Genomic DNA, 25402 nt, shown 5'->3' with positions numbered 1-25402 from the left:
CTGAGACAGCATTCTTTGACAGACTGTCTGTAACTAAGTTGCAGCAGATTACAGCCCTCCAGGATGCTCTGAACACTGCGCTCACCCAGACCTTAAAGAGGGAGATTTCCTTTGTGAAACAGAGGTTATTCGAGTATGGAGCTAAACTGGGAAGGTATTTGGCGCACTTGGCCAGAAAGAAGAGTGCCCCCAATCTATTACATCCATTAGAGAGGGTGCTGGTACTATCACCTGCCGTCCCAAAAGGGTTAATGCAGCATTCAGAAAGTTCTACTCTGGGTTGCTCCAGTCAGAGGATTGTGCGGACAGATTGGTGAAAACGGAGTCATTTTAAGACCCTGGACCTCCCAGGTATAACTTCAGAGCAGGAGTCTCTTTTGAATGCCCCATGACATCCAAGAGATACAGGATGCGGTAAGGCAGCTCCAGAGTGGCAAAACGATCAGCCAGATGGCTTGTGGAGTGAGATTTATTAGGAGTTCATAGACATGATGGCTGGACCAATGTTGGATATATTCAATTATTCCTGTGGACAGATCTGCCTTCCATCCTCTCAGAGAGAAGCAAACATATCTCTTATTCTCAAGAGAGGGAATGCCCCAGAGGATTGCCTATTCGTATAGGCCTATACAATTATTAAACGTAGAATTTAAAATTTTGTCGAAAATACTAGCGTTGAGGCTGGAGAAGATCTTGTCCTTCATTGTGAAAGAGGACCAGACACGTTTTATTAGGAGTCACAGGTCCCCTATTAATATTAGGGGAGTGCAAAATATGGTTCAGGTGTGCCAGCAAGGTCGATTCCAGGCTTGGTAGTCTCGCTGGATGCAGAGAAAGCATTTGCTTGGGTGTAGTGGCCGTACCTCTTTTATGTCTGGGAACTGTTTTGCCTTGGAGGTGTCTTTGCCTGTTGGATGGCAGAATTATATAGTGACGCAACAGTGACAGGAGTTCTCACTAATGGTATAAGGTCTAATGGTATAATTTTAGCATTGACAGAGGTGCCCCTTTCGCCATTATTATTTGTATTGGTGATTGAGCCGTTGGCAGAGGCCACACAGAGGGACCCCACTATAACTGAACGGGTGGTAGGGTCAGGAAGGCATGACATCATCCTTACACAGATGACGTTCTTCACTCTCTACCTAACCTGATGATATCTTTGCCCCGTTTTAAAGAAGTGATTGATTTATTTGAATCTATCTCGAGGTATAACATCAATTTAATGAAATCGGACGCCATGCATGTTGGGTGTTATTCGAGTACCTGATCATGGGGGGTGCAATCTGATTCCCTTTCAGATGGTGACAAGAATGTCTCCGCTATTTAGGCATTTTTATCAAACCGGCCTTCTGTCAATTATATAAAGCAAACTTCGTGCAAGTGCTCGAGAAGATAAGACAGGACCTTCGGCTCTGGGAAGATATTCCAATATCCTGGTTAGGTAGAATACCTCCGGTTAAAATGAATGCACTTCCTCGTTTCTTCTATCCCATGCAAATGGTCCTTTTGATGTTCTCCAGGTAGTTTCTATGGAGGCTTTACAGTTTTTTTAAGCTTGTTTACCTGGCACCACAGGTGGCCTCTTATGAAGCTCGCCAAATTGCAGCTTCTGCAGGAGATTAAGGGTGTGAATTTTCTGGACTTTAGGAAATACCAACGAGGTTCCCTGCAATCGGATGTGGCTGATTGAGCTTGCAAAGACCTGCGGTCAGTTTGGCTAGACATTGAGGCATCCCAGGCAAAATGTCCCCTCATTAATCTGTTGTTCATGGACAAGACGAGGATTGTTATGAACCATTGCAGAAATCCAACTGTCCATAAAATAGTTAAAGCCTGGAAAATGATGCGACAAAGTGAGGGCAATTTACAAAAATGATCTTCCCCTTTGACTCCCATTGTAGGATTGGTAGGATCCCTGCTGGGATTGATGGATTCTGCCTTTTGGCTCTGAGAGTCCAGAGGAGTTTCCTGTTTCGGGGAATTATTTGACGTGGTGGTCATGGAGGTTTTAGAGCAGCTGAGCCAGAAGTATGAGTTATCTTGGAGGGGCCACTTTCGATAATTTTAGATGAGGAACTTTAGACAGAAAAAAAGACTACATTAATGGTTAGTCCCCATAGGTCGGAAATGGAGGGAAGAGTACTTCGTCCACAAGTGCTCTCTCGGTCAGCAGCCTCTATCATTTATTAAGAGGTAGTGTCTCAAATGATATAGAGCGGCTGCATGGAATCTGGGCTCAGGAATTGTGGGTGGAGATCTCACCAGAGGAGTGGGAAGATATTTGGGAAATCGTAAGGAAGATCTCAATTTGCAATAGGATGTAGGCTATGCAGTTGAAGGTACTCCGCAGGGTTTAATTGACACCCGAGCAGCCTGTCAAATTTAAGACAGGAGAGTCCCCAATGTGCCCCAAATGTACAATAGATGTTGGTACACTTATGTATTGCTTCTGATCATGCCACAAGCTTCGTAGGTATTGGTGCACTATAGCAGGTGTTTTGGAAGGGGTTTTGGGAACCGAGGTCAAGGCAAATCCGGTGCCCCTCCTCTTGTGTTCGCTGAATCCTCCCTCTTTGGACTTGCATGGGAATAAATTGTTTAGTATTCTTTCATTTTGTGTGAGGAAGAACATTCTGATAAACTGGGTTCCAGGAAACCTCCCAGGACTCTGATCGTGGTGTAGGCTAGTTATGGAGCCCATTCCCCTTGACTTCCTTATGAGTATGGGCACCCAAGACATGAACATTGTCATAGGACGTGGCGGCCCTATTTCAACACATGGTTTTATTGGCTAAATTGGTCAGGACATTTGTGTAACAGTGAGGGCTCTGAGAAGAATTCTGAACAAATACGGGTATGGCAACTCATGTTAGCGGTGATGGGGAGCTTTGGTCGGATTGTGCTGGGTGTTGTAACTTTATGTAATTTCATTTAATTTGCCTTGGTTCAGCTCGGTTTAATCTATGTTTTGTTTTGATTTTGTTTTGACATCAGCCCATTGATTTTGTGCACAGGGAAGAGAATGAGTCCATTCAGCCACTCATGCTTCTTACACAGCAACCAGAGTAGGTCATTTCACACCATGTGTCAATTATACAGGATTGGAGGGAATGAAGAGAATATATAGAAGTGAGAATACAAGCTTACCGCTTTCACGATAGAATATAAAGTAGTGAGAAAAATGCTGGAATTTAAGAAAATTGTTAAAATCGATTATTCAGGGTTTAATGAAAGGTCTTTTACAGAGTGAAGCCACAATCCATCAGAATCAACATAATTTTACAAAGGATGAATCATATTTTCATTATTTATTTGAGTCTTTAAGAATGTGACAAGCAAGCTGCATAATGAGGATCCTGGAGATGTAAAATCAGGACTTGCAGAAGACATTGAATAAGGTGTGCACAAAAGATTAATCTGCAGAATAAGATTGCATATGGTTAGAAGTAATTTATTCACTTGGATGTAGGATTGGCGAAACGAAGAATTGCATTGAGTTGGAATAACTGGTTCATTTTCTGTTTCCAAAAATACCAGAGGGCTCAGTCCCCAGGCCCCAACTATTAGCAATAAATATTATCACCTATTTGAGGGGATGGACATGTTATAATTAGTTTTTCAGAAGACACTGACTCAGGTGAAAAATTGTAATGAATGGTGAAGGATAGGTTGCAGATGAAATGAAACAATGAAAAGTATGCGGCCGTTTTGGTCAGTGTAACAGAAAGGCAACTTACTATCCAAACAGAGGGAAACTACAGAGTGCTGAGGTACAGAGGGATCTGGTATCCTCATCCATATCGCAAAAGACACAGATGCAGGTGTAGCAGATAATGAGAAAGGCAACTGCAAATTTGGTATTTATTTTTGAAAGAATAGATTATAAAGCGAGGGAGGTACTGCTGCAATAATGCCAGGCATTTGTGAGATCGCAATTGAGTACTGTGTACAGTTTTCATGTCCTGACTGGAGGAGGGATGTAATTACCATAGAGGCATTTCAGTAGAGGTTTACTAGACTGATTCCAGAGATAAGGAGTTTGTCCTCTGAAGAGAGATTGAGCAGGTCAGGCCTATACTCTCTGGAGTTTAGAAAAATGGGAGGAGATGTCACTGAGGACTAGACAATGCTAAAGGTGATTGATAATGTCGACATGCATTGGGTATTTCCTCATGTGGGGCAATCTACAACAAGAGATCATAGTTTTAGGATAAGTGGAGAGGAATTAGAACAGTGATGAGAGAACTTCTCTCAAAGCATTTTAAATCTGTGTAATTCACTGTTCCAGAGTGCAGTGGATGCTGGGATATTGAGTAACTGAGGGGATATGGAGATAGGCCGGAAATTGGGACTGAGACCGAGATGACATCAGCCATGATTGTATTCAATGGTTGAGCAGGCTGGAGGAGCTAGATTGCTGACTGAGGTTCCTCGTCTTTCTTCAGTCCTTCGAACGTGTTACACAGGAATAGGGGAGGGCTGGTTAATCGACAGAAAGCAGGCACTCCGGATAAATCGGATTTAATCAGTTTAAAAGAATGTAACCAGTAGGGTCACACAGTGACCAGTGCAGGGTCCTCAGCTATTTACCATCTATATCAATGATCTAGAGAAGTGGAACAAATGTACTGTAACTAAGTTTGCCAATGGAAATAATATAAGCAGGAAAATAAATACTCAATGGAAGTTGTAGAGTCTGTAAATGGATATGGACAAGTTAATCAATGGATAAAAGTTTGGCAGGTGGGATTTAACGTCATATATAACCTGTCATTTTCTTCCAGGAAGAACGGCAGGCAGTATATTACTGAAATACAGAGGGATTACAAGACTTCGTGATACCGTGTGTACTGAAGCGTTTACTCTGAGCCGTGCAGACATGGCATGTGTTGCTCCATCACCCTGATCGTCTGCTGCCTGATGTTCTCAGCGGGCCTATTGCTCTCATCCACCATATATATCCTCCGTCACTGAATGATGACACTGATGTTGAGAACGGAGAGTTGATGGAGCTGTCACCCAGTCCTGCCTGGAAAGTTCTGGAACATAGAAGCTGAATGAAACTCTGACCCAAAAACCACTGGTAGCACGGTCCTCCCCCTGATATGAAGCTGCAGGTCGTGTTGAAGGAGGTGACACCGCTCTGTGACCAGCTCCTTGTTCAGTCAGGGTCCCCTCACACTCTGTTCTTTGGTTAGGTGGAGCTTGGGAAGCTGCTCCTGGAAAACCCCGGGGTGGATCCAGCAGATCCCTTTCCCCAGACAAACGCATTGCGTGGTTTCAGAGCTTCCCCTCTCTGCAGCATCTGCTCCATTTGTTGTTCATGTAACAGACCCAGATGCTTTTACTAGCGTCCCCATGCTCCATCCACAGTTGTGTCACCAAATCCTCAGGTCTTCCTGAATGTCTGAGGTAGCTCACAGCACAACCTTCAATAAAACATTCCCAGCAGCTCCACTAACCTTCCAATAACAGGAGTCAGTCCGGAGTCCCTCAGTTCCAAGTTTGATGCCTGGTAATTAACAATAGTACTCGAGGGGCTTCCTCGTGTAATTGACCGCATGGTCAGCTGAGAGGGACGAACACAGATGTTCAGTGAACAGGCACAGACCAAGTTTCAAAGACGTGTCTCAAAGCTGCTGGGACCCCCTGCCCACCAAGGAGCAGTACATGGGACACACCAGGAAGTGAACAACAGCCCAACACACACTAAACTGTCCATGGACCTCTACATAGGACACATGGGGAAGTGAGCAACAGCCCAACACACACTCCACTGTTAATGGAGCACCACATGGGACACACCAGGCAGTGAAAAGCCCGAGACACACCATTTCATTGTTTCTGAGCTTCACAGTGCCAGCTCCTGATACATTAAGGATCCAAATGGGATCCACAGCCGTGATGTATAGAAGAGCATGAGCCGTGCACTTTGCATGTTGTTTCTGAACTTCATAATTACGTCCCCGGGGATTCAGGAATATGAGCACCAACGGTCAGGTTAAGGTACAGAAAGACAGATACTCGTGTTATATTTGGATGATTACTCGATCAACAAGTTGAATAAACACGGCTCTTCTCAGAGAAATGGGATTAGCCGGAGAAGTCAGATGCTGACGGGTCCAATAACAAGAGTAAGAACATAAAATAAATATGCTGACAGATCAGCTCAAATGGTCAGCTATGCCCGATACCAACTCCACCTCACAGAATCAGACAACATAATCCAGATGAGATATATATTCAGCGTGAAGCACTGAGCAGATGAGGCTAGTGCAGTGCTCAATACAAACCAGCAATCTGTACAGACTGTGCAGACCACATCAGTCCACGGGAGGCTGTGCAGTGAATAACTCTGTAAACCTGGAGAAGTTACCCTTCCAGCATGTAGAGCTGTGTCCACCATCCGTTTGCATTGCTCAGTAATACTGCATTTTATCACTGCACACTTTCGGGAAACTTGCAGCCCATGCTGGAAGTGACAGGATGTGCAACTCCCTTCCATTTACAGCTCCATATCTTCATTGTGCCAGGCGCTTTAGAACATCTAATTAAGAGGAAGGATGAAGCTGACATAAGGTTGAGGATGCAAGGGTTAAGCAGTGCCCTAGAAGGTTGTAAGGTAACCAGGTTGGAACTGAAGAATGAACTCGGGAGAGATAAAAGTGTGCATGATAAAGGCTTGGCGGGTAGAATTAAGGTAAAATCTAAGACGTTCTACACTTACATGAGAAACAAGGGGATGGCCAGAGTGAGGGTAGGGCGATCAGGGATAGTGGAGGGAACTTACGCCAGGAGTCGGAGGAGGTAGGGGAGGTTCTTAATGAATATTTGCTTCAGTATTCCCAAATGAGAGAGACCTTGACGTTTCTGAGGACAGCATGAAACAGGCGAATATGCTAGAACAGGAGGATGTGTTGAAAAATTTGAGAAACACACGGATAGATAAATTTATTTGGCCAAACAGGCTATGCCCTAGGATACTATAGGAAGTGAGAAGAGATTGCTGCGCATTTTGCGATGATCTTTTGCATCCTCACTGTCCACTGGAGTCGTGCCAGATGTCAGGAGGCTGGCAAAAGTTCATGCCTGGTTCAAGAAAGGGAATAGGGATAATCCTGGGAAGTATTGGCTAACCAGTCTTACACCAGTGACGGGCAAAGTATTGGAGAGGATTTGAGAGACAGGATTTATGAATACTTGGAAAATTATAAATGATTAGAGACAGTCAACATGGCTTTGTGAGGAGCACATCATGCCTCATAAATCTTATTGAATTCCTTAAGGATGTGATAAAACACGTTGATGAATTAGAGCAGTGGATGTGGTATATATGCATTTTAACAAGGCGTTTGATAAAGTTATCCACGGTAAGCTCATTCACAAGATAAGGAGGTGTGGCTTACAGGGAGATCTGGCTGTCTGGATGCAGAATTGGCTGGCCCACAGAAGACAGAAGGTGGTGGTAGATGGAACAGATCCCGCATGGAGCTTGGTGACTAACTTGGTGATCTGTTCTGGGACCTCTGCTTTTTGTGATTTTTTTTATAAGAGAGTAGATGACGAATTGGAAGGGTGGGTTCATAGGTTCGCTGATGTCACGAACTTTGGTGGAGTTGGTGGTTAGTGTGGAGGGCTGTTGTAGGTTACAACAGGACATTGACATAACTGAGCTGATGAGTGACAGATCGAGATAAATCTGGAACGGCAGGATCTTGGGTCCATGTCTATAGATCCTCAAAGTTGCCATCCATATTGGTGCTGTTGTTTAGAAAGCATGTGATGTGTTGGCTTTCACAGCCAGGGAGATCAGTTTCAGAGCTGTGAGGTTATGCTGCAGCTCTATGATCCCACTGTTTCACCCACTGTGATGAAGTTGAATGTTGTTCTGCATTGAGAGCTTGCAAGTACTTGTCATATGACTAGCTAATATTTTCAGAGATTACTGGACTGAAACTATGTGACACCAAGTTTAAATAATGTCCCACTATACGAAACCCATTCGATTTTAAATTTATTGTTTTGCCAACATCAAACCAAGGAGATGAGCTGATGTTGAGGGAATGAAGAGGTACGCTTTTTGGAAGTTCGACAGAGAGTAAACTACCATCGTGAGACTCTGCCAAGGACAACTTTCTCTGTGTAAGATTCATTTTTTGAACGAAATATCCTTGCATTAAAAGACAGAGCATGAACCAGGGAGATATTCAGTGGAAAGAAGGAGGGCATTGGAGACTACAGCCACTGTCTGGTTTAAGTAATTGTAATACAGTTTTTCTTTAATTGGAAGATTATATTTTTAAAGGTGGAGAAAGATAACAAACAGTTCAGAGAAGGGGAAGCTTTGAGTTGGGAATAACTGTTGTTATTCAATGTTCACTTTTAGAATTAAGGAATACATTGATATTATTTCCTGTTAAGTAGTGGAATTTGCGAGCTCTCTGTCACTCGACTTTAACGGATTATGAGCGAGGTGAGCTTTTCTGAGTGTTTGGTTTCATTATCAGAAGGGTTCATCGCCGTGTCATAACACCACACTTGTAATACGGTGTTCTAGTCACCTCATTAAAGGAAAGAGGTGGAAGCTATAGAGAGAATGCAGAGACTTATCTATGGAACAGCAGAAAGGTTGACAGGAGCCACACAGAGTGAGTGAAATATTGAGAAAGTCACCACGTGAAAAGTAAACACTGATGTCTATTTAAACGTCAGTGTGGCACTGGGTGTAGTGCGTCTGTATTGATGACTGGGTATCTGTGTGTGCATGTGCATCTGTGTATCGGCATTTGTCTATGTGTGCTGAAAATGTGTTGCTGGAAAAGCGCAGAAGGTCAGGAAGCATCCAAGGAGCAGGAGAATCGATGTTTAGGGCATGAGCCCTTCTTCAGGAATTTGTCTATGTGTGCCTGTATATGTGCTATTGCATCAGTCTCCGTGTGTGTCTGTGCATCTATATTCATCTCTGTGTGTCTCTGCATGTCTGATTTTTTCACTGTGTGTATCTGCGTTTCTGCATTCATCGCTGTGTGCATCTGCATGTCTGTATTTGTCTCTGTGTATATCTGCATGTCTGTTTTGTCTCTGTGTGCATCTGCATGTCTGTATTTGTCTCTGTGTGTATCTGCATGTCTGTATTTGTCTCTGTGTATATCTGCATGTCTGTATTTGTCTCTGTGTGTATCTGCATGCCTATATTTATGTCTGTGTGCAGCTGCATGTCTGTATTCATCTCTATGTGTACCAGACTGTCTGTATTCAACTCTGTGTGTATCCGCGTGTCTGTATCCATCTCTGCGTGTATCTGTGTGTCTCTATTCGTCTCTGTGTGCATCTGCGTATTTCTGTGTGTATCAGCACGTCTGTTTTATCTCTGTGTATATCAGCTCATCTGTATTCAACTCTGTGTGTATACGTGTATTTGTATTCGTCTCTGTTGGTATCTGTGTGACTTTATTCATCTCTGTGTGTAACTGCGTGTCTATATTTGTCTTTCTGTGTATCTGTGTGTATGTATTCGTCTCTGTGTACATTTGCGTGCCTGCATTCATCTCTGAATCTGCGTGTCTGTATTCATCTCTATGTGCATCTGCCTGCCTTTATTCATCTCTATGTGCATCTGCCTGCCTTATCCATCTGTGTGTGTCATTAAATGTGTCTCCGTGTGTATCTGCGAGTCTGTATGTGTGTCTGCGTATCTGTGTTTGTCTCTGTGTGTATCTGTGTGTCTGTTTTCATCTCTGTGTGTATCCGTGTGTCTTTATTCGTCTCTGTGGGCATCTGTGTGACTCTATTCATCTCTGTGCATCTGCGTGTTTGCATCCGTCTCTATGTCTATCTGCATACCTGTGTTCATGTGTGAGTATCTGTGTGTCTGTATTCGTCTCTGTGTGTATCTGTGGGTCTGCGTTTGTCTCTGTGTGTATCTGCGTGTCTGTGTTCATCTCTGTGCGTATCCTTGCGTCTGTATTCATCCCTGTGGGCACCTGTGTGAGTCTATTTGTCTTTGTGCGTATATGCATGTCGATATTTGTCTCTGTGTGTATCTGCGTGCCTGTATTCATCTCTCTTGTGTATCTTCCTGTCTGTATTTGTCTCTGTGTGTATCTGTGTGCCTGTATTTGTTTCTGTGTGTCGTTGCACGTCTGTATTCATCTCTGTGTGCTCCTGTGCATCTGTATTCATCTCTGTGTGTCTGTATTTGTCTCTTTGTGTATTTGCGTGTCTGTTTTCATCTCTGCATTTTGTCTGCGTGCCTGTATTTATCTCTGTGTGTATCTGTGTGTCCATATGCACAGCGGATCTGTCAGCCTCTCTGGTGTTTAAAGTGATGCAATGTCCCTCTCTGCTGGCCTTCACACTCCTCTGAGTTGACAGCACCGCAGGGTGACAACCATCAGGGGATTCAGTCTGGGAGGGAGGGGGAGGGAGGCAGCTCAGAGCGCCATCCAAATTGACAGAACCATCTGCACACGCACACATACACAGTTTGGTGTATGGAGGATTGTAATCATACTGGGGACCCTTAGAGTGGAGAATGTTCATGTAAAGTTATGTCTATGGTCGCTCTGCAATGTGGAAGTGATTTGTCTTTGAAGATTATTCATGACACAGAGTGCGCAAATTAAAGTGTATTTCCATCGCAAATGCATCCAAGCAAGATTGACGGAACAATTTGTAAGTCAATGCAATGAATGTATTTCACGTTCATTATCTTGACATGATTTATAATATACTCCTACAAATTATAAATGAGAAAAGATTGAAAATCCTGAAATGGACACAGTGGTGGTGGTAATATCTCAGGAACGATATCGTTAGGTATCAGACGAAACTGCTCTGTGCTTCCAAAGACGTTATTTGAAAAACCAAACAGCCATGAAATGTGCAAGATTGACAGTATTTGATGTCCTCTGAAAGAAACAACAAAAAAACTGACACTAGTGCAAAGGCATGGGGAGGCTAGCAGAAGGTGGCATTGCATAACTATAAACTAAACAGGGACAGACGTAGAGGTGTGTGGGGGGGGGGGGGGAGTGGTGAGGGGTTGATCTCAATTTCAATGGATTTACCCCAAAAAACGGCAGGACATCATCTCACGGAGATACACACAAACATACACAGACACGTTAAACACACAACATATATACATGCAGATATGGACACACAAACAAACACACACACTCCTGCACACAGTTTCTTTAAGATAGAGTTGATTAAGCTTTTCATTAATTTGGGAATCAGTGATCATTTGGCGAAGGCAGGAGAATGCAGGTGAGAAACAGTTCAGCTGTAATCCAATGGCACAGCAGATCCAATGGGCTAAGTGGCCTGATTCTGCTCTATTTTCCCATATTCAGGAGAGAGCTTTCAAAGGTTGAATTTGAATGCAGATTACAGGGTTAAAGGTAGGCTTCTTGGCTGTGTGGAGGAACAAAGGGATGTTGGGGTCCACGTCTGTAGATTCCTCAAAGTTGCCAAAGCCCTCAAGGTAAGAATGTGTATGATGTGTTGGCTTTCATAAGCTGGGGGATTGAGTTTAGAGCTGTGAGGTTATACTGCAGCTCCACAGAGGCCTGGTTAGACCACACTTGGAATATTGTGTTGAGTTCTGTTCGCCCCATTAAAGGAAGGATGTGGAAATTTTAGAGAGGGTGCAGACGGGAGTTCCCAGAATGTTGCCTGTCCTATAGGGCATGTCTTATGAAGAAGTTTTGAGGGAGCTTTAGCTTTTCTCATTAGAGTAAAGAAGGATGAACGGCGACTTGATAGAGGTGTGCCAGATGATGAGACGCACAGATAGAATGGATTAGTAGATTCTTTTTCATAGGGTACAGATGGCCAACACGAGGAAAACATAATTTTAATGTGATTGGAGGAGGGTTTTGGGGAGATGTCAAGAGGCAGGTTGTTAACACAGGTAGTGATAGGTGCGTGGAATGCACTGCCAGCAGTGGTCATAGAATTAGCTACATTAGGGACATTCAAGTAACTCTTGGATAAGCACATAGATGATAATAGGATGAAGGCTCTGCAGTTTAGTTTAATCTAAGAGTCGGTTAAAAGGTCGCCACACCATTGAGGGCTGAAGGGCTCTTACTGTGCTGTACTGTTCAATGTTCGCTGTTCTAATTTCTTGAAATCTTGTGAAAATATTGTACCTGGAATTCCTTTAACTTCAGTGGAGGTTGATTGTTGAGGGTTAATGGAAATTTGGGGAGGTTTGAGGGGCTGAATGGTCTACATCTGTTCCTAACCGTTGTGTCAAAAGAATAATGATTGGTTAGAGGGGAACTCATTTTGAGAATAAGGGCATTCCTATTTCAGACTGGGAAAGGGATGTGCCTTTATCTTTAGGATTGTATGGTCTGTGGTCTTCTCATGCCCAAGAATCAGTGAGGACTGGGTTAATGAAAACACTCAAGGAGGAGTTATATAGATCGTTGATGAACAAGAGAATCAATGATTGTTGGGAACAGACAGGAAAGGGATGCTTAGTTACCGTCACATCAACAATGAGCATTCTGAATTGTACAGCAGGCTCGAGGGGCTGAATGGCCACCTGCTGCTCTTGCTTCATGTATTGTTCACTCGATCAACCCCGCGATGCTGTTACAGAAGGTGAGGAAGATCGCATTCAGCCATTCAGGATCGATCTGCACCTCAAAGTAATTATAAAGAAATAGGATGAAGCTCTTCAGCCATTTCAGTACATTACGCAGCGCAAGAGGAGGTCACACCTACTTTCTAGATTGCTACACAGGAGCAGGGGAGTCCTGGGTAACTATGAGGAAATAGATAGTCGGGAGAAATGTGTATTTTCGGGTTGGAAATCTTTAACTTGGTGAAGTGCCTCAGGGATCAGTGCAACACAAAAAGCTATTTAGAATCTGTCAATGATTTGCGTGTGGGAACTGATTGGATGGAAATCAATTGGCTCAACCACTAAGATTCTATAAGATGTCAAGTGGAGGTAGAGAGTCTGTAATGTGATATAGACAGGGAAGGTTAGTGTGCAAACCTTCAGCAGAAACAGGATAACATGGGGTACTGAAGTTTGTGCTGTGGCAGAAGGGTAAAACAACAGTAATCTAATTCAAAGAAGAGAGATCACAAAACTCAGTTGTACAAAGGCATTTGTTCACCCGGGTACAAACATCACACGGGGTTAGCATGCATATGCAACAAGTAATTAGGAAGGTATTTGGAATGATTACTGCATGAAAAGGCTATCAGGATATTTTACTGCATCTGTACAGAGGATTTCTGAGTCAACATCTGATGTACTGTGGGCAGTGATGATTCCATAAACTGAAAAATAAATGTACTCAATAGCTTTAGAAGATTTTGCGAATATGTTTCACTGCACTTGCTCCTGGAGAGAAAGCCTTATCCTGTCATACAGCATGGAAACAGACCCTTCACTGCACCATGTCCATGCCGACCAGATGTCCTAAATTAATCACGTTCCATTTGCCAGCACTTGGCCCATATCCCATAAAACCTTCGTGTTCACTCAAATGGCTTCATTCAAATGGCTAAAAATGCTGTAGCTGCCCCAGCCTCCAACGTTTCCTCTGGCAGTTCATTCTATACACTCTGTGAGACGTTACCACTTTTGTCCCTTTTAAACGGTGGCACAGTGGTTAGCACTGCTGCCTCACAGCGCCAGAGACCTGGGTTCAATTCCTGCCTCAGGCGACTGACTGTGTGGAGTTTGCACATTCTCCCCGTGTCTGCGTGGGTTTCCTCCGGGTGCTCCGGTTTCCTCCCACAGTCCAAATATGTGCAGGTTAGGTGAATTGGCCATTCTAAATTGCCCGTAGTGTTAGGTAAGGGGTAGATGTAGGGGTATGGGTGGGTTGCGCTTCGGCGGGGCAGTGTGGACTTGTTGGGCCGAAGGGCCTGTTTCCACACTGTAAGTAATCTAATCTAATCTAAACCTTTCTCCCCTCACCTTCAATCCATGTGCTCTCATTTTGGACTGCCCTAAGCTAGGAAAATGTTCTTGGATCTTCACCATTTCTTTTCTCCTCATGATGTTTTAAACCTCTATAAGGCGAGAGCACTTCAGGGTTGAGAATGAGAGGCGTTCGTATTGAACTGTATAAGATATTGAGGAGAGTGTACCTGATGCATAGCCTATGGACATTTTCTCTGGTATGTGAGTCTAGAACTGAGGATTCAAATTTAAGAAAACAACATGTATATGTTATATACTCTTTTCATAGTATAAGAAAACAAATACTGTGAAGAAATGATTTTATTGGACAAAAATATGAGGACACATACAAACGTAACTTCATTAAAACTCCTACATGGAGCAGAGAACAGGGACCTAGTCCTACAGTTCCGAGAATGTTCAAGGAGGCCTCACGTGGTCCAGTTTGGTGTTGAGATAACATTGTTGTATATTTCTGCTCCGAGATGGAGAAAATGCAACATGCTGGAGAAGCCACTGCTTATTGCTCCCTTTCTTTCCTTGTTCCTTCTCGCAGCAATGTATGAGAGATGAAAACCGTTCAGTCATCTTTATCATTCATGTAGGATTACTGTTGAGGAATCATTGGCATCTCCCCACTGCCTAAAATCAAAGGTAATTCAGCCAAATCCGACTGTTCCAGGAATAAATCCTGCTTGTGTGAGCAGAACAACCTCAGAGGCAGAATAACATTTCATTATTTTACTTTTGTCTTGATTATAACTATTGCTTGGACAAAGCTCTTTCAAGCTGATATTTTGCAGCTTTTTCTCCTGCTTGTATTTAGGTATGTGTATGTGTGTGTCTGTGTGCACTTGCGTGTGTGAGACACTGTGTATGTCTTAGTGTGTGTGTCTGTGTTTATGCACAGACTGCATCTCAGTATGCATTCAAAGATAAATATTAATGTACGTATTTGTCCAAACTGTTTGCCATTTATTTTTCCATCTTAGCTTCGAGTAACTTTGCTTTGATGAATTATTTTTGCAAATCTACGATATCGAGCTGACTTGTCCCCAGCAAAGAACCTGACCTAGTCTGAGACCTATATCATTGGTCATATCACCAACCGAGTTACATTTAAAATTTGTCATGATCAATGGAGGAACGGGACTAGAAAATGAAAGAGTTATCCATCCAGCCCCAGTCTGAACACGGATGAGGATAATTTCACAATGGGTTGTTTGAGTGGGAATGTTCTTCCCGAGAAGTTTGTGGTGCCTGTGTGTTTGCATTTAGTCAAAGCATTTAGATATTGGACAGTAAAGGACAATGAACTACAGATATGGAAGTGGGGCTGAGAACACATCCAGATCAGCCACGACCTTACTGCCTAGTTGAGAGGGCTTAAAGTATCCTCAGTCCTACGTTCCTATGTTCCATTCAGATCCTCAAAACTGCAAGATAGGAGCATTTGGAGTTCATTTATTCCGATAACCTGGTGCACAGAAACAGAGGAGACCATTCACTGACTGAAGACTCGAGAGTGTAGTGCTGTAAAAGCACAGCAGGTCAGGCAACATCCGAGGAGCAGGAGAATCGCCGTTTCTGAGCATAAGCTTCTGCCCGAAACGTGGTTTCAACAGAATACAAGAACGCTATTGAATCCATTGAAACTATTGGATAAGAATAGGGGTAGCCCATTCAGACCCTCCTGCCTATTACACAAGGAGGGAAGGAGTGTAGTCAGCACATCAAGATGTTAAACAGGAACCGGAGTCGCCAAGTCAGGTCCTTGAGCTGCTTCCAGATGAACAGGAGGTGGCCATTCAGCCTATCAAACCACGTGTACAGAAATAGGAAGATGTCTTTGATGCCCCACCATGACAAAGAGTGAAGCAGAGTCTACACAAATAGACTGCTCTATGTTGTTCCTTCTGGTTCCTTTGCTCATGGTACATATGTGTCACTTTAACTTGGTTTGCTGAACGTGAGAGGGAAAAGTGAATGGTTTGTGTCAAGTCACAAGGAAATGCCTTCTATCTCCGAGAAGACTTTATTGTACTCCTATAGAGGTCAGAAGCTGGTGGGAATGGCAAACTATTTCAGGAGTAAGGTATTAAGGCTGCTGATAGATTTATGAACAGTGCAGAGACACAGAACCAGCTGCACATTGAGACAGAGAGAATTCATTCAGAGCCTGGAGCTCCCTCTCAACCAACATGGTGTCTCCACACTGAAATGTGAACTATTGGGAAATACATAAACTTGGGAAAATGCAATTTCTCATAAAATTACCATCTTTTTTCTGGACATAATAAATGATAGTCCAGAACCCTCAAGTTGAAATGTAATCGCTTGTTATTCTCTCGCTGTACTACGTATTTCGCTGGATTATACTCTCATAACTTTTATCAGTTAATTATCGTTTACACAATCTAATTCAATAATTTGCTTTCAAAGGTGCAAACATCTTATTGCACAGTTTGTTTGCCTTTTCTTTTTTATATTTGATGTAGCCTTAGCACAAAAGTACATGTCTTGTTTACTTATCAGCATTGACCAACTGTCTGTGTGGCGTTTGCACATTGTCGCCGTGTCTGCATGGGTTTTCTCCGGGTGCTACGGTTTCCTCCCACATTCCAAAGATATGCAGGTTAGGTTAATTGGCCATGCTAAATTGCCCATAGTGTCAGGGGTGAATAGAGGGTAGGGGAATGGGTCTGGGTGGGTTACTCTTCGGATGGTCTATGTGGACTTGTTGGGCCAAAGGGCCTGTTTCCATACTGTATGTAATCTAAAAAAAAAGTGACCTGTTTATTGGGATTCAAGGGTCAGACACAGTAAGTATTTTCCATGGGCTAAGAAACAGAAGACGATGACTGTGGAGACTGATGAGGAATAAAGTTACTTCCCCCAAGTCCCCAATGTCTTCTTGACAGACAGAATAAAATCAAATGTAGAGAAAGAAACCGAATATATTCGGATGAAGGAATTGCAAATGACAGTGTAAATAAAACAGGATAATTTGAAATGGAATGGCTGAACAATGATTGATCAGTGTGTGTGTGTGAATATGTGTGTGCCTGTGTGTGTGTGTGTCTATCTGTGTATGTGAGTGCGTGTGTGTCTGTGCGTGAGTGAGTGTGTGTGTCTGTGTGTGTGAGTGCATGGGTGTGTGTCTCTGTGTGTGAGAGTGTGTGTGGGTGTTTGCATGTGTGTCTCTATGTGTGAGTGCGCGTCTGTGTGTGTGGGTGTCTGTGCGTGTGTCTGTGTGTGAGAGTGAGTGTGTCTGTGTTGTGGGTGTGTGTGGAAGTGTGTGTGTATGCATGTGTGCGTGCAGATACATAAGACTGTTCGTATGTGTGTACCATATTCAGAATGAACAAGAGAAACATATTTAATAAAAATGATGCATGTGATGTACAAAATTTATAAAAAGTTAACATGTTATTTAGTCTTCAGATGAGTTGTTCTATTCCCCTTCTTTCAACGTACACTCTGCCTCCTGCCTCTTCCCTGCATTCCCAGACTTAATCTCGAATTCTTATCTGGATGTATGTTATAAATTCCTGCTTCTTGTGTTCCAATTTATTTCAGTTAATCAATTTTCTACCGGGAAACATATACACTGGCCTGCTGGGTTCTGTCAACAGCTGTTGCCTGTCATATTGATGGAGATAAAAGTTCTGGCATCAGACCCACATTTCAACATATTAATCTGTTGCACAGACACTGTACAAAGGACCACAACACACAGGAATTGTTAAACCAAGTACAGAAGTACATCTATACCTATCAGTCATGTAGACTTCTCTATTTTTATATCTCCATGTCTATATTCTCTCTCTCTCTCTCTATGTCTCTCGATTTCTGTTTTAATCTAATTGATACATCGTCCAATCGTTCTTTCTGTCTCATGCCTCAGACTTCCTTCCTTCTGTTTACATCTATTGACCACATTTGGATGTGATGTCTTATAATTGAGTAATGTCACTACAAGACACGAGGGAGCAGATGGCCAGAGTTAGTTGGAAGGGAAGCTGAGCACGGGAAGATGGTGAAGCAGCAATGACAGGAGTTTCTGGGGATAATTCAGCAGCACATCAGAAATTCATCCCAAATAAGAAGAACAATATTCAGCAGAAGACAGGTCAGCCACGAGTGATAACGAATTCAGGGCAAGCATAAAAACAAAAGAAAATACACACAATGTGGTGAAGATTATTGGGAATCCAAAGGATTACGAAGTCTACAAATTCGAGCACGGATAACTAATAACAGCAAATGGGAGGAGGGGATGAAATATGATATTACGCTTCTTAATCGTGTAAAAGAATATGGAAAGCAATTGTTGGATATGTAACAAGGAAGACAGGGAGTAAAAAACAAACAAAGGGCTGTTGGAAAATGAGGCTTGAGTAGTTATAGGAAGCAATGGAATGGCAGAGGAATTGAATAGATACTTTGCATCAGGCTTCACGGTGGAAAACACCAGTAAAATGCCAGAACATCAAGACAGTCAGGGTATCGATGTGAGTATACTGACCTCAGTAAGGAGAAGGTGCTAGGGAAGGTGAAGTTGAATCAATCAGCAAGACGAATTGGACAACAGCTCGTAGTTCTAACGAGATATCGAAGGTAATTATGGAGGCATTGCTGGTGATCTTTCAGGAAACTTTGGAGTGAGGGAGGACTGGTAAATATAACCTCCCCGTTTAAGGAGAGAGGGTCGCAGAAGACAGGAAATTATAGCAAGTCTTATTGGATCTTTGGGTTTATGAATAAATGTGTGGAGTATAAGTACAAGGAAGTTGTGAAGTACATTGGAAATTGTATGATTAAGCTACAGCATAACAAGAGTTACTTTCACAATGCCATTGCGAACAGCAGTGATGAAAGTATGGTTAAAACAAAGGAAATCAGTTCGAAGCAGACAAGAGCATTAGTGACAAAAAGACTGTTTCCTAGATCCTGCAGTGAGAATGTTGAGATAAGCTTGTCAGTAAACAGACAACAAGGAATGCATAAAAAGCACAATAAAATCTGTTGCTGATAAGGTCTCAACGTGCAACTAAGTAGCCAATACACATGAAGCTGAAAAAGCACAGCAAGTGAGACAGCATCCTCGGAACAGGAAAGCCAACGTTTCAGGCTGAAAGACTTCATCAGGATTGGGGTTAGGGAAGGGGATCCGGGAAGTAAATAGAGGGAGGGCCGTGGGGCTGGGGAAGGGTAGGTGGAATGGTGATAGGGGGATGCAGGCAGGGAATTATTGTGATTAGTCAGTGGGAAGGGTGCAACAGATAGACGAATGGAAAGATGGACAGCTTTGGTCAGGTCAGGGAAGTGGACATGGGGTAAGGCTGTGGGTAGAGAAATTTTGAAGCCAGTCAAATCAATATTGACACCATTGAGCTGTACGGTCTCCAGCTGAAATATCAAGTTGTATTCCCGAGTTTCTGTTTGGCTTCACTCTAAAAGTGAAGGAGGACAAAGATGGACCTGTTGCTGGATGAGCAAGGGGAGGGGAGTGATTGAAATGGATGGCAATTGGAATGCTGAGTTTGTTAAAGCGTGCAGAGAGCCGATGCTCCATGAATATGTCCCTGAGTCTTCCTTTTGTATCCACAGCATAGAGGAGACAACGTTGGGAGTTGGAGATGAGCTCGGTTGGTCAGGATCAGGCTCTGTGTGGAATATTAGTGCTCTGTGCGAAGCAAACAACCCGACTTTCTAGTTACCATTCATTTTGATTTCCACTCCCACTCGCCCAGCGACATGCTCTTCCTTACCCTGTCCACTGTCAGAGGAACACCACCTGAGAGTTTACCTTTAAAGCTGATAGCCCAATGGCCTCAATATTGACTGAAGCCGCTTCAAAAGCCCTCCACCCACAGCGTTATCCCATGTCCCTTTTCCCTGAACAGACCCACCTGTATCTGCTCCATCCTTCTCATTGACCAATCACAGTAACCTCATAACTGCATGTACCTACCACCACCATACCTACCCGCCACCCTTCCATATCCCATCACTCCATTTCTGGGCTCCCCTCCTCCTCATCAGTCTTGACGAAAGGTCCAAGATCAAAATAGTGCCTTTGCTGCTCCTCTGATTCTGTCTGGTCTGCTGTGTTTATCCAGCTCCAAGTTTATTAACTCTGGCCTCCCGCACCTATAGGACTTCCTCTCTCCAAGCTGTGGAACTAGGTGGTCCACATATAAGAAGTAGTAAATTTGGACATTTGAAAAGATCGCGGACACATTCGATATTTCACCTTCCAGATGAAGCAGCATTTCACTTGTACTCTTTCAATCCAGTCTCCTGTCATTGCTACTCACAATGCAGTCTCCTTTGCATTGGGGGGACCAAACATAAACTGGTTTGAGGAACACTCCCACTCTGTCTGTGGGAATAACCCTGACCTTCTCATTGCTTTCCATTTCAATAAAGTACCTTGCTTTCATGCTAACATTTCAGTCCTGTGCTGCTGTAATGTTCCAATGAAGCACAACCCAAACTCGCGTAACACCTCACTTTAGACCTTGGTACGTTCAATCCTAAAGGAATTTTTATTCAATCCCATACATCCACAGCCTGACCGTATTATGGCTGTCCTCCATTCTTCACACATTCTTTCTCCTGGTCTCCCAATGAACTTGCCCTGTTTGTGAATCGTTTGTCTTGCACTTAATTAAAGAATCAATTTCCCCCATTCACAATCTAATTAATACTCATTTTACATTTGATTCTCTTTTACCAGAAATAAAAGTCAATTTGTCAGTGGCATTGCTCCTCCACACCATCTTGTTTCCAGCCACCGCTCCTCTACCTCGGTCAAGGGAGTGAAAAGCCCATTTTCCAATCCTTTAATGTTCTGAAGAGGAGTCACACTGGACTTGAAATGCTAACTGTGTTTCTCTCTCTCCGCAGATCCTGCCAGATCTGCTGTGTTTCTCCACAAATGAAAAAAAACACATTTTCAATTAAACAAATAACTCTGGATACTTGAAATCTGAAACGAGAACAAAAAAAAACTGTGAGCCTTGAAGAATGGTCAGTGCACCCAAATGATTAAGTCTGCTCTCACTCCACTGATGCTGCCAGACCTGCTTAATTTCTTTCGCAATTTCTGCTTTTCACCACGTTTCATAGACGTGTGTTAACGTGGCTCAAACGCCCTGTTCAACCTTGAGCGCATACACCGGGAAGTGAAAGATAATACAAGATGCACAATTTCCGTTTCTCTGAAATGACATAAAGCTGGCATCACTGAAACTACAGAGTTCTTACTGTTAGTCAGGGAGAGAAACAGAGGGATACGCATTCACTCTAAACACAGAAGGTAGCACATACTGGAAAGGAAAGGATTCAGATGATTATGTTAAAGGGTGTTGGGCAATGAGGCAAACTGTAAATGTGACACCATGGAGAGACCCTCAGTAGAATGAGAATATAAAATTGGAAGTGTGTCACATCAGAAACCAGAGTAGGTCACTGAGTACATGGCTGATGGGTGAGTGGGACTTGGTGTGAACTGGGGGCGGAACTGTATTGGAGATATTGCAGCTCAAACTGCGTGTTCTATGTGATGCTGTAGACCACAACAGCAACAGAAGCAAAATTATATTCAACCATGATCTGTAACATTTTGCCTGGGATTATCCCTCAGTCTACCATTACCAATAAGCGAATCTATGCTTCAGCGACGAGTGTGGTGAACATGCCAGGGCAGAACTATGTGTACCTAAAACTGATGGCAAACCATAGAGCTACCACACTTGACTGTTCACATTCCAAACAGCAGAACTACCATCTGATAGGGAGGGGGGAATGATTGCAAGACCAACAGATCAGTTCGAAGCTCGACTGTCCTGCCAGATCCAGTCGTTAATATATTAAACAACTCACTGCAGGAGACGACCCAACACATGTCCCCCTCCTTAATAATGGAACAGCCCTGCACATCAGTGCAAAAGACAAGCATGTAGTTATCTGCGACATACTCAGGCAGAAGTACTGAGTCAATGATCTACCTCACTTCATCAGGATGCCCACAGAATTACAGATAGCAGTTTTCAAACAATCTGATTCGCTCTATGTGACATGAAGAAACATCTGAACACAGTAGATCTGACAAAGGCAATGTACAACAAGCCGTGTCCCTGGGGAAGATGTTTCATTCCAGTTCCAACTCTGAAATTTATATGGCAATGTCGAAAATTACTCAGCTATGATAAGTCTCTTAAGAGGAGAATAATTACAGTATGACCAACATCACCCCCTCAATTCCATAATGACAGTCAAATTGTTGGGAGTTCTTTTTGACAGAGTTGTCAAGCAGCACAGAAATAAACTGCTCAGTGTGGTTTGTGACAGGTTACCATGTGGAGATGGAAATGTCACTAGATTTCTAATCCAGACTAGGCTAATGCTCTGGCAGCTGGTGAAAGTTAACAATAATTAATAAAATATCGAGATCTAAAATCTTGATTCAATAATAATGACCTTGAAGCCAATGTCAATTATAAAGACCAATTTGCTTCCCCAATGTACTTTCAGGAAGTGAATCTCCCGTATTTTCCTGGTGTGGCCTAAAAGTAACTCCAGACACACAGATATGTGATATACTCTTCAATGGTCTTTGAAATGGCCAAACAAGACACTCAATTGTATCAAACTGCTCCGAAGTCTTAAAGGATAAAACCGGTCAGAACACCGGGCATCAGCTTCTGCATCAGAAAAGGGAAACACTGGCCTGTCAACACTGCAGAGACATCCTTCCTAACATCTGAGAGCTTGTGACAACATTAACAGTGCTTATCCACAGACTACATAGAAACTTTTGGAATGGAGTAGGTCATTCAACACAGTGAGCCTCCCACGTTCTCACCATGGCCGAGAATCTCCTCAATGCATTTCTCCTACAGCAGACTGAGATATATTGCAATTGATTCGGTCAACCAAATGTTTGAGGTGTTTGCGAATAGCTGAGACCCAAGGACATAATCCTGAGATACTCCACGAGCCTTCATCTCCAATAAAAGGATCCTTTTATTCCTGTTTTTCTGGTCCAAGTGCTTCTTTGCTGACCTGCTTTCTTTTTCATATTTTCTCGTCCACTTTTCTTTTAGTAATTTACTGACCTAAAGCTGGACCCAGCGTTTGGAACTCAAGCTAAGTCCAATGCGGAGGAGAGTGAGTCCTTACTTACTTTTCCGGAGCAAGCACATGACCTGGAATTGGCAGCTGCAACATCAGCAGAGTCAACGTGAGTGAGATCGGGCCCAGTAGCAAAAGGTGATACCTGAAGATTGGAAACATGTTGTTGGTTGTGACCTGCACTGGTTGTGGTGAAGTGCATAGTGGAAGGCCATGATGGTAACATCGATGAGGTGGGCCCAGCAGTAAGAGACATGTTTCTGACATTTGAATGGCCTGGCAGAAGAGACAATGAGCTGTTGGTGGAGGAGTACCTGCCAAGTGGCAAAGATGGTGCCTTAGGATTAGAAACTTGGATGTTGCTGGGGTCTGGTGTAGATGGGGATGAAGCTGTCATGCAGGGGTTGGGTTGCAGGAGTGGTCGATGATGAGGAGCTGTCTCACAACCCATAAACTCTCTTCAGGCTGAATCCTCTGTTTATTCCACTGTCTTCAATTATTCAAAATGGCACCACTTTGTGGCAACAAGTGAAAGCATTTCACTGTATTTTATTGTATTTATCCTGGAAAGTACACCTGGTCATAAAATCAAAATCAAAAACTTTTACTCACTCTGTACTGCCAGCTGTCCCATTCTGTAACCATGTCCAAATATTTGCCACAATCCCATAAGATTTGATTTTGCACGCTGGGTTTGGGGCTTCAGCAAAAATCTTTCTGGAAATCCCCCTCGTAATCTTATCCTTGTGAATCACCTCTCCCTCAACTTTCTCTGCTCCAAAGTAAAAAACCTGAGCTTATCCAGCCTCTCTCCGTAGCTGATATGCTCCATCCCAGGAAGCATCCTGGTGAATCTCCTCTGCACCCCTCCACTTCAATCACATCCTTCCTGCAATATGGCTCCCAGAACTACGTACAGTGTTCTAACATGGCCTAACCATAGACTTGTATAGCTCTGACAATCGATACATCGATGAATGAAGGCTCTGCCTCCAGTTCTGTCTGCCTTATTAACTAACGTATTAACCTCAGTCAAAAAGTATATTGCTGGAAAAGCACAGCAGATTAGCCAGCATCCGAGCAGCAGGAAAGTCGACTTTTTGAGAGTATGCTTTTCATCAGGAATGTGGCCACCAATCCTGATAAAAAACTTATGATCAAAACATCGACTCTCCTGCTCCTTGCATGCTGCTTGACCGACTGTGCTTTACAAGAACTACACTTCTTTATTTTAATCTCAAACATCTGCAGTCCTTATTTTTTCCCCTAAACTATAACCCTCTGCCGTCACATTCAGGGATTTGTGGAGGAACACCCTCTCAGCTTCTTAGTGTGCTGGCATTCATTGTATACCCCCATTTTTAGTTCCTCCTTCCAAAGTGCATCACCACATGTTTATTAGGGTTACATTCCATCTGATTATCTGATCATTCCATCTGTATCTTCCTGTAACATAAGGTCTTCCTCCTCACTGCCAACCTCCCGGCCAATATTTGTGTCAAATACAAACTTAATTAGCACACTCCCTCACCATCACCGCCCCCGCCACCCGCTAACACATTCACATTTGTGAATACCACGAATAATAAGATACACTGCACTGATCCCTGTGGTACATCAGGGGACACTGGTCTCCAGTCACACAAATAGCCTTCCTCCACCACCCTCTGTCTCCTGAGAATAAGACAATGTTTGATGTAACTCACTAAGTTACCCTTGATATCATGGCTTTTTGTTATCAGTTTCACATATGGGGCTCTGTCAAAGTTCTTGCTGAAAACCCATAAGAACAACATGCTTGAAAACAGACAATAACATTCACTTGGTATGACTTCCCTCCTATGATGTCATGCTGACTCCCCCGATCAAACCTTGCCTCTGCAAATAGAGTTAAATTTTCTCCTTTCTTATTTGCTTCAGTGCTTGCCCTAACACGGATCTAAAACTGACAGGTTAACAGTCAGTCTATTTTCACCATCCTTCCTGTAAAGTGGGACTAAATTCGTTGTTCTCTTGTCATCTGACAACTCCAACTTCCCTGTGGCTAGATTTGGCTTAAGAATTTGAGTCTGCGCCTTTTCTCCTTTGTCTCTAACAGCGGCCTGTAATACAACTTATCCAGGCCTGGCAATCAGTCCAATTTTATACCAGCCAAAGCCTCGAATCCCTCCTCCCATCTTATATCAGTCTGTTCAAGAGCTTCCCAACTCATCTTTTTGAATTCTGTCCCTGCATTCTCCTTCTCTGAGTAAAACAGAAATGGAGCCTTTATGTAACAATCGATCAATGTTCTCCAGCTTCATACACAGAGTGCTC

This window comes from Chiloscyllium punctatum, chromosome 23, assembly GCF_047496795.1.
Source record: "Chiloscyllium punctatum isolate Juve2018m chromosome 23, sChiPun1.3, whole genome shotgun sequence".
Lineage (NCBI taxonomy): Eukaryota > Metazoa > Chordata > Chondrichthyes > Orectolobiformes > Hemiscylliidae > Chiloscyllium > Chiloscyllium punctatum.
The sequence above is the reverse complement of the archived record's forward strand: the minus strand, read 5'-3'. Positions refer to the sequence as shown.